Source organism: Coregonus clupeaformis, chromosome 18, assembly GCF_020615455.1.
Source record: "Coregonus clupeaformis isolate EN_2021a chromosome 18, ASM2061545v1, whole genome shotgun sequence".
NCBI lineage: Eukaryota > Metazoa > Chordata > Actinopteri > Salmoniformes > Salmonidae > Coregonus > Coregonus clupeaformis.
Window position 1 is genome coordinate 26,156,368 of NC_059209.1, and position 11,194 is coordinate 26,167,561.

Below are 11,194 nucleotides of genomic sequence, written 5' to 3' on the forward strand. Positions count from 1 at the left end.
CCCGCATGCAGAAATCACAGGGGGTTGTACTGAAGCGCTCACAATTTGACAGTCAGAGTCAGACCAATTTGTCCACAATCATTTTGACAAAATATACACTTTCAATGCACCATGCGTGAAATTAGGAATAGTAACCTACATGTCCTTGTAGTAGGTAATCTGCATAAAAATAGAAGAATGAAGATGTCTTCACACCCCAGAGTTAATACTTGGTGGAAGCACCTTTGGCAGCCATTACAGCTGTGAATCATTTTGAATAATATTCTACCAACTTTGCACAACTCTTAGGGCAACATACTGTATATCCATTGTTTTGGCCAAAATTACTCATGCTTAGTAAATTTGGTTGGGAATCATTGATGGACAGCAATATTCAAACCTTGTCTCAGATTTTCAAGCAAATTTAAGCCGGGACTGAGACTGGACCACTAAAGAACACTCAACACCTCTTGGAAATTCGTTCTGGTGTGTCTTTGGCATTAAAACTTGTGTAATTGTCCCGCTGTAAAAAATTAAACTCAATCACAGGGTTAGGTTTTCAGAAGACTGAGGCGGGTTTTCCTCTACCTATTTACATGGGCTTTGATCCTTTCATATTTATTTTGACCCTGACAAACTCCTCAGTCCCTGCCGGTGACAAGCATACCCAAAACATGATGCTGCCACCACAATACTTGAAAATACAGAGGGTGTATTGGATTTGACCCAAATCTGTAGTTTTTAATTTAGGCAAACAGTTAATATCTTTGCCGTGTTGTCTTGCAGTATAACTTAATGGCCTTGTTGCAAGCAGAATGGAGCAGTGGTGTAAAGTACTTAAGTCAAAATACTTAAAAGTCCTACTTAATAAGTTTTTTTGGGTATCTGTACTTTACTATTTATATTTTTGACAACTTTTACTTTTACTTCACAACATTCCTATATAAATAAATGTACTTTTTACTCCATACATTTTCCCTAACACCCAAAAGTAGTTGTTACATTTTTAATGCTTAGCAGGACAGGAAAATGGTCCAATTCACACACTTATCAAGAGTACATCCCTGGTCATCACTACTGCCTCTGATCTGGTGGACTGACTAAACACACATGCTTTGAGTGTTGGAGCGTGCCCCTGACTTTCCGTAAATATTTAAAAAAAGAAAATGGTGCCATCTGGTTTGCTTAATATAAGGAATTTGAAATGATTTATACTTTTACTTTTGATACTTAAGTGTATTTTAGCAATTGCATTTACTTTTGATACTTAAGCATATTTAAAACCAAATACTTTTAGACTTTACTCAAGTAGTACTTTCCTGGGTGACTTTCAATTTTACCTGAGTCATTTACTATTAAGGTATCTTTACTTTTACTCAAGTATGACAATTGGGTACTTTTTCCACCACTGGAATGGAGTAAATTCTTTCTCATACAGGCCAGTAATGTAGAGTTAATGCAATGTTGTTGATCATCTGTATTTTCAAGTATTGTGATGGCAGCATCATGTTATGGGTATGCTGGTCACTGGCAGGGACTGGGGAGTTTGTCAGGATCAAAAGTCATATTAAAGGAGCAAAGCCCAGGTAAAAGGTTAGAGGAAAACCTGCGGTATTCTTCTGCAAACCTAACCCTGGGATGGAGTTGTATTTTTTTGGCGGAACAATTACGCAAATGTTTATGCCAAAGACACACCTGAATGGCTTTCCAAGAGTTGTTGAGTGTTCCTGAAGGGTCCAGTCTCAGTCCTGACTTAAATATTTGAGACAAGGTTTGAATATTGCTGTCCTTCAATGATTACCAACCAAATTTACTGAGCTTGAGCAATTTTGACAAAAACAATGGATACAGTGGGGAGAACAAGTATTTGATACACTGCCGATTTTGCAGGTTTTCCTACTTACAAAGCATGTAGAGGTCTGTAATTTTTATCATAGGTACACTTCAACTGTGAGAGACAGAATCTACAACAAAAATCCAGAAAATCACATTGTATGATTTTTAAGTAATTCATTTGCATTTTATTGCATGACATAAGTATTTGATCACCTACCAACCAGTAAGAATTCCGGCTCTCACAGACCTGTTAGTTTTTCTTTAAGAAGCGCTCCTGTTCTCCACTCATTACCTGTATTAACTGCACCTGTTTGAACTCGTTACCTGTATAAAAGACACCTGTCCACACACTCAATCAAACAGACTCCAACCTCTCCACAATGGCTATGACCAGAGAGCTGTGTAAGGACATCAGGGATAAAATTGTAGACCTGCACAAGGCTGGGATGGGCTACAGGACAATAGGCAAGCAGCTTGGTGAGAAGGCAACAACTGTTGGCGCAATTATTAGAAAATGGAAGAAGTTCAAGATGACGGTCAATCACCCTCGGTCTGGGGCTCCATGCAAGATCTCACCTCGTGGGGCATCAATGATCATGAGGAAGGTGAGGGATCAGCCCAGAACTACACGGCGGGACCTGGTCAATGACCTGAAGAGAGCTGGGACCACAGTCTCAAAGAAAACCATTAGTAACACACTACGCCGTCATGGATTAAAATCCTGCAGCGCACGCAAGGTCCCCCTGCTCAAGCCAGCACATGTCCAGGCCTGTCTGAAGTTTGCCAATGACCATCTGGATGATCCAGAGGAGGAATGGGAGAAGGTCATGTGGTCTGATGAGACAAAAATAGAGCTTTTTGGTCTAAACGCCACTCGCCGTGTTTGGAGGAAGAAGAATGATGAGTACAACCCCAAGAACACCATCCCAACCGTGAAGCATGGAGGTGGAAACATCATTCTTTGGGGATGCTTTTCTGCAAAGGGGACAGGACAACTGCACCGTATTGAGGGGAGGATGGATGGGGCCATGTATCGTGAGATCTTGGCCAACAACCTCCTTCCCTCAGCAAGAGCATTAAATAATAATAAAAATAATATGCCATTTAGCAGACGCTTTTATCCAAAGCGACTTACAGTCATGTGTGCATACATTTTTGTGTATGGGTGGTCCCGGGGATCGAACCCACTACCTTGGCGTTACAAGCGCCGTGCTCTACCAGCTGAGCTACAGAAGATGGGTCGTGGCTGGGTCTTCCAGCATGACAACGACCCGAAACACACAGCCAGGGCAACTAAGGAGTGGCTCCGTAAGAAGCATCTCAAGGTCCTGGAGTGGCCTAGCCAGTCTCCAGACCTGAACCCAATAGAAAATCTTTGGAGGGAGCTAAAAGTCCGTATTGCCCAGCGACAGCCCCGAAACCTGAAGGATCTGGAGAACGTCTGTATGGAGGAGTGGGCCAAAATCCCTGCTGCAGTGTGTGAAAACCTGGTCAAGAACTACAGGAAACGTATGATCTCTGTAATTGCAAACAAAGGTTTCTGTACCAAATATTAAGTTCTGCTTTTCTGATGTATCAAATACTTATGTCATGCAATAAAATGCAAATTAATTACTTAAAAATCATACAATGTGATTTTCTGGATTTTTGTTTTAGATTCCATCTCTCACAGTTGAAGTGTACCTATGATAACAATTACAGACCTCTACATGCTTTGTAAGTAGGAAAACCTGCAAAATCGGCAGTGTATCAAATACTTGTTCTCTCCACTGTATATATTGCCGTAAGAGGTGTGCAAGGTTGGTATAATCTTATTCAAAATGATTCACAGCTGTAATGGCTGCCAAAGGTGCTTTCACCAAGTATTAACTCTGGGGTGTGAAGACTTAGGCATTCAATACATCCTCATTTGTTATTTTTCATTAATCAGAAATGTTTTCTAAAATGTTTATTTTACTTTGAAAATGTGAGTGGGTTTGTGTAGATCGGTAGGAAAAATAAATCAATTTAAAGGCAGCAAAATGTGAAGACTGTGCAAGGGGTGTGTAGATTTTCATTAGCGACTATATTTTCACCCATTCAAAAAGACAGCCAAAATTAAGTTAAATGTGTTATCCCTATGCTTTTAACCATCTAAAAGCACAACCAAATTCCAATGGAAAAACAATGTCAGATTTTTGGTTTAGTTGTCACCAAATGTCTATCATTGCGCTTTCAACCATTTTAAAGCGCAGCAAAGTTCAAATGGGAATACAATGTCAGATATTTTGTTTATTTATACAACAGATTACTGTGCTTCAACTACTAGCAGAACCAAATTACCTTGATTGCAGTTAACATTACATTAAAAGTACATGGTGCAAGTGATCAATGCCGTTCGAGATGCTGCACAGATTATTAGCAATTGTGAAGATCTCCACAGACCTGCAAAAACTATGCATGCTATCTTGAACATGCACGCTTTATATGATTAAATAAGAAGACATTTATAGTTACATTAACCTCAAAATGCGTCCATGGATGTGTTACTCATTTTAAGGTTGAATATTACATTAGTTTGTAAGATAGCCTTAACTTTAGGCTATTTACTGTATTACAAACGTGATATCGAATTGTGTTTGGTTGTCAACGCATCCAAATATCAACATTTGAAGGAGATTTATCTTCTGCTTGGATAGTTCCATCGGTGCCACTGGCATTAATTCCAGTATGTCTACAAATTAATAGTTTATATGTTGGATACACTAAATAATTGATATGTTCACCCAAAATCTAAATAGAATAAAATCAAACTTTAAAAGCACTTTAAATAATGTTTGATTTGATTTAGTCATATTCTTTAACTTTAGTATTTGGTTGAGACGTTTATCCAACATATTCATTATTAATTTGGAGACAAACTGGAATTAAAGCCAGACTAAGTCAGTGGCACAGATGGAACTATCCAAGCAGAATATACATATCCTTCAAATGTTGATATTTAGTTGCATTGACAACCAAACACAATTCCATATCACTAAATATCATAACATTTTAAATCAACCAGAGCTTGAAACCATAGCACTATTGTATTGTCTATTTTTAGTTGAATTCTAGGTTGAATTGAAACAATAACTGTTGGTGACATTGCCAATAGCATCATTGATGATATATACTGTAAGTGATAAAGTATGGTCACATTTAATTTTCTCTGTGAAACTTACCCATTGGAACTTTGATAGAAACAGTGAATCTATTTACTTATGAGGTGGTCTTTCTCAAAAATCTCATGATAGCACATTGGTAATAGTCAGTGACAAATATCATAGCTAAGCAGGGCTTGGTTAAAACCCTGGATGGGAGACCAAAGAGTAGCTGTAGATAGATTAACTCTCCAGTAGGAGGTGCTGCCCAGCCTATTGGTTTTATTCTGATGTGGTACTTCATGGCCATGATATTCCTTTATGTAAAAGCAAGAATCGTTCCCATATCTTTTTGGAGTCTGTATTATGTTTCTCGAGCCTTTTGGCAAACATGATTACATAACATGTTGTTTTTATCAGCATAGTGAAACAATAGTGAAACATCCCAGTGGGCACACCACGCCATTTCAATGTGGATATAACGTTGAAGATCTGACATTGTTTTAAAGGTACAAATTCAACATATTTTATACAAGGTGTGTCTATGTTGAAATTTGGTTACCATGTTGACATAATCCTGTAGTTGAAATTTCACCCTCAAAACAACAAATCCAATGTATTTTTAATGTAGATTTAATGTCACAATACATTTACAAATTACATTGAAAGAACGTTGATTCAACCAGTTTGTGCCCAATGATATAGCATGGATTCAGTTTGGAATTACAGGTTACACAAAATAGCCTACCTCTGACTCACTGTATCTCTGTGTTCAGGTACTCCAGCAGGACTTTATGTGAACCAACAACATGTGACTGGAGTTGAAAGAGGGAGTGTCGCTGTACGTTGTTACTTTAATACCACTGGAGATATGAAGTGGTGCAGGAAAGGTGGCTCTTGGGTGGAGCGGAATTATGGGACTTTAGATGTAACATTAGTGAAATTACAACAGATCAAGGATTCCACCAAAACACATTTCTTTTTTATTGGTGATCATGAGTGGACTGAAGATTATAAATACTGTCTGGTACTGGTGTAGTGTGGGAAACCTGAAGATGCCTGTTCAGATCACAGTCAATCCACAAACCACAAACCACAACCCAGATTATCACCACCACTAGCACTAGTGAATGCAGAACAATCCTTTACTGTCAAGTTACATTTACTTTGTCTTATGTTATATAAAACATATGGGTCATGGATATTTATTTTTATTTTCATGTACTGTATGTTCAGTTGACCCTGTCTCTTCCTGGTACACTGGTCAATTAACGATGCCATAATATTTATTACACAAAACAGGACAAACTCCAACTACGGACCCTACAGACAACCCCTCTGTTCAAACTCAAGAAGCTGAAGGGAGCTTTGAGATTGACTACCAGAGGTTACCACTAATTTAGCTTTATTTCTCACAATTGAAATGCATTCCAGGTGACTTCCTCATGAAGCTGGTTGAGAGAATGCCAAGAGTGTGCAAAGCTGTCATAAAGGCAAAGGGTGGCTATTTGAAGAATCTCAAATATATGTCACGCCCTGATCGAGAGAACTCTCGTTGGTTGGGTCAGGGTGTGAGTTTTCTGTTGAGATCTATGTTAGTGTATTTCTATGTGGTAGATCTAGGTTGTATTTCTATGTTTGGCCGGGTGTGATTCCCAATCAGAGAGAGCTGTTGCTCGTTGTCTCTGATTGGGGTTCATACTTAGGTAGCCATGTTGCCCACCTTAGTTGTGGGATCTTGTTCCGTTTAGCCTTGTATGTGTATAGCCGGAGGACTTCAAGTTACGTTGTATGTTTATTGAGTTAATAAACATGTACGCTTTTCACGCTGCACCTTGGTCTGACCCGTCTCTCAACGATCGTGACAATATAAAATATATTTTGTTTTGTTAAACACTTTTTCTGTTTCTACATGAATCCATATGTGTTATTTCATAGTTTTGAGGTCTTCACTATTATTCTACAAAATAGTACAAATAAAGAAACACCCTTGGATATTGTGGGTTACTGTGTGTAAGTAAATCCGGAAAAGTCAGATTTTATGTGTTTTCATTTCAGGCTGTAAGGCAAAAAAAGGTGAACATTTTGAAAGGGGGTGGTGACTTTCTATACCCACCGAGTTAATGTGCAGGGGTAGAGGTTAGCCTAGGTAATTTGTACATGTAGGTAGGGGTAAAGTGACTATGCATAGATAATAGACAGCGGGTAGCAGCAGTGTAAAAACAAATGGTGGGGGTGTCAATAATCCGGGTGGCCATTTGATTAATTGTTCAAGCAGTCTTATGGCTTGGGGCTAGAAGCTGTTAAGGAGCCTTTTGGTCCTAGACTTGGCGCTCCGGTACCTCTTGCTGTGCGGTAGCAGAGAGAACAGTCTATGACTTGGATGACTGGAGTCTTTGACAATTTTTTGTGCTTTCCTCTGACACCGCCTAGTATCTAGGTCCTGGATGGCAGGAAGTTTGACCCTCTGACGCACTACCCTCTGTAGCGTCGTACGGTCAGATGCCGAGCAGTTGCCATACCAGGCGGTGATGCAACCAGTCAGGATGCTCTCGATGGTGCAGCTGTAGAACTCTTTGAGGATCTGGGGACCCATGCCAAATCTTTTCAGTCTCCTGAGGGGGAAAAGGTGCCCTCTTCACGACTGTCTTGGTGTGTTTGGACCATGATAGTTTGTTGGTGATGTGGACACCAAGGAACTTGAAACTCTCGACCCGCTCCACTACAGCCCCGTCGATGTTAATAGGGGCCTGTTCGGCCCGCCTTTTCCTGTAGTCCACGATCAGCTCCTTTGTCTTGCTCACATTGAGGGAGAGGTTGTTGTCCTGGCACCACACTGCCAGGTCTCTGACCTCCTCCCTATAGACTGTCTCATCGTTGTTGGTGATCAGGCCTACCACTGTTGTGTTGTCAGCAAACTTAATGATGGTGTTGGAGTCGTGTTTGGCCACGCAGTCGTGGGTGAACAGGGAGTACAGGAGGGGACTAAGCACGCACCCCTGAGGGGCCCCAGTGTTGAGGATCAGCGTGGCAGATGTGTTGTTGCTTACCCTTACCACCTGGGGGCGGCCCGTCAGGAAGTCCAGGATCCAGTTGCAGAGGGAGGTGTTTAGTCCCAGGGTCCTTAGCTTAGTGATGAGCTTTGTGGGCACTATGGTGTTGAACGCTGAGCTGTAGTCAATGAACAGCATTCCTTTTGTCCAGGTGGGATAGGGCAGTGTGGAGTGCGATTGAGATTGAGATTGCGTAATTTGTGGATCTGTTGGGGCGATATGCAAATTGGAGCGGGTCTAGAGTATCCGGGATGATGCTGTTGATGTGAGCCATGACCAGCCTTTCAAAGCACTTCATGGCTACTGACGTTAGTGCTACGGGGCGGTAATCATTTAGGCAGGTTAACTTTGCTTCCTTGGGCACAGGGAATGGACTCGGAGCATGGACTCTACAAGGTGTCGAATGCGTTCCACAGGGATGCTGGCCCATGTTGACTCCAATGCCTCCCACAGTTGTCAAGTTGGCTGGATGTCCTTTGGGTGGTGGACCATTCTTGATACACACTGGAAACTGTTGAGCGTGAAAAACCCAGCAGCGTTGCAGTTCTTGACACAAACTGGTGCGCCTGGCACCTACTACCATACCCCGTTCAAAGGCACTTAAATATTTTGTCTTGCCCATTCATCCTCTGAATGGGACACATTCCCAATTCATGTCTCAATTGTCTCAAGGTTTAACATTCCTTCTTTAACCTGTCTGCTCCCCTTCATCTACACTGATGGAAGTGGATTTAACAAGTGAAATCAACAAGGGATCATAGCTTACACATGGATTTACGTGGTCAGTCCATGTCATGGAAAGAGCAGGTGTTCTTAATGTTTTGTATACTCAGTGTATATATGACCCTAAGCATGATGGGATGTTTTAATTGTTTAATTAAATCAGGAAACACACCTGTGTGTAATCACCTGCTTTCAATGTACTTTGTATCCCTCGTTTACTCAAGTGTTTCCTTTATTTTGGCAGTTACCTGTATCTCTTAGTAGTATTTGTTGTGTGTCGGTATGGTTTTTGTGGCATCAATAGCCTCTGAAATATTAGAAACCTGTACACTCGTCTGAGACCACATTGGTCCCCTACATAATAATACGTTTTAAGCCATCCATGCAAGTACATGACTTGAAATATTTGTTTTTGTCTTTTCTAAGATGTAGTGATTATGTCAAAATAAAGAAATGGAGAAAAACACATTCTGAGCCAGAGCTGGGCCTACATTTTTGCCAAACAGAGACATATTCATATATTGATAAAAAAGTTAGAGGGATTGTTTCCCTTCCAAATTCTTCAAATATGGACAACCAAATACTTCAACAGTAACTTTGATGTACCCTCTGCATCAAAATAACAAAAATTTTTATATTTCCAAAACAACGTGTGGTTTATGAGATCAGAATACTGCGGTTGATGACCATTCATTTTAAGGTAAATAAGTAAGATAGGAGGTTATCTCCCCAAGTTAAAGCTGCAATGTGTAACTTTTTGGGTGACCCGAATAACTTCACATAGAAATGTAAGAAGCGGTAGATCTGTTCTATTTGTGCTATTTCTATGCTGCCCATTCTTAAGTTTCGTTTTTGCATCTTTTACTTTCGGTTTTGTACATCAGCTTCAAACAGCTGAAAATACAATATTTTTGGTTATTGAAAATATATTTCACAGCGGTTTAGATGGTACAATGATTCTCTACACTATACTTGCTTGTTTTGCCACATAAACTGAAATGAGAGGAACTATGTTATTGGTAGCAAAATACAAACATTTGGATTGGTCAAGTTAATCAATTTAGGTATTTCAGACAAAATATGACTTCATTTCAGATGTATATACCATTAGACCATATTTTCCATAACATTTATATTTTCCATGCTTTTGATCCATTTTTATGTGCTTTTTATAGAATTTCACAGTTTTCTAAATATACATGCTATTGAAGGCCAATGTTGCATTTTTGCAACATCTCTAGAAGATTGCTCTACAGACTTGAAATTTAAAAAATTGATTATATTCGTAATCAGAGGCCTATTGAAAGTATTTCTGTAGTGTAGCCTAATAAATGTTTTCATCATTTGGATCTAGGCTTGTGTTGTTAACCTCCAGTTGTGTCTTTTTACCAGCAGGACCCATTTATTGACAATGATGACATGACATACAGATTTTTAGAAATTAGTCATTTTAGCAGACACTCTTATCCACAGCGACTTACAGTTAGTGAGTGCTGACATTTTCATACTGGCCCCCCATGGGAAACGAACCCACAACCCTGGTGTTGCAAGCACCATGCTCTACCAACTGAGCTACAGGGGACTGCACTGTCATCCTAAAGAACATGACCCGACAGAAAGTACAGACCAGGGTAAGGCTGCTGCTGTTCAGATGAACCTTGTTGTGTACTGTTACTTATCCAGCTGTGTATTCTAGCCATAGCTACACATTGTGTTATTAATTAAGCTACATACTGTAGAAGCAATACAACTAAGGATTGATTGTTTAAACATAATGTCATGTCTGTATCACCATTATAACTTCTTTACACTATGAACTTCCAAACAATATATTCCATCATAACAAAATGATTCTCAGTCCTTCTTCACCAGTACTTGTCTGTCTGCCCTCTCAAACAGGCAGCAGCACCACCTGATGACAGTGTAGTCTACACCACAGTAGCCTGTTAGACATAGGGCAGTTTTGCCTTCCACTTACTGTATGTAGACCTACCTGTATGGAACACAATATGGTCTATACGTGGTATGTAGGTTTCTCACTTATGGGTGGCACAAATTGGGATATGGGGGAGGGGATAAAATACTGTAGCATTTACAATACTTTAAAAAGTGTAGTGCTTTTGCAGATATTTCTGTAGTATTTACTACTGTGTATTTTTGTGGATAATACTGTAGTATTTACTATAGTATTCTACAGTATACTACAACATTCTATAGGATGTTCTACACATGATCAAGGGATACTACAGTGTGTAGAATAGTATTCTACATTATACTACAGTTTGCTACATAATTCTATAGTAGGTACTGTAGTATTCTAAACTGTACTAATTTTTTATGTAGGTTCTACTCAAAGAACAGACAAGCTGGGGAAATTCTAGAGGATACCATATTAACAATAAAAAATATGTTTTTATTGTTGACACTTTTTTCATTGCTACCATATATGGAAATGTAACTGTGCATACCATGTGTTTCTTC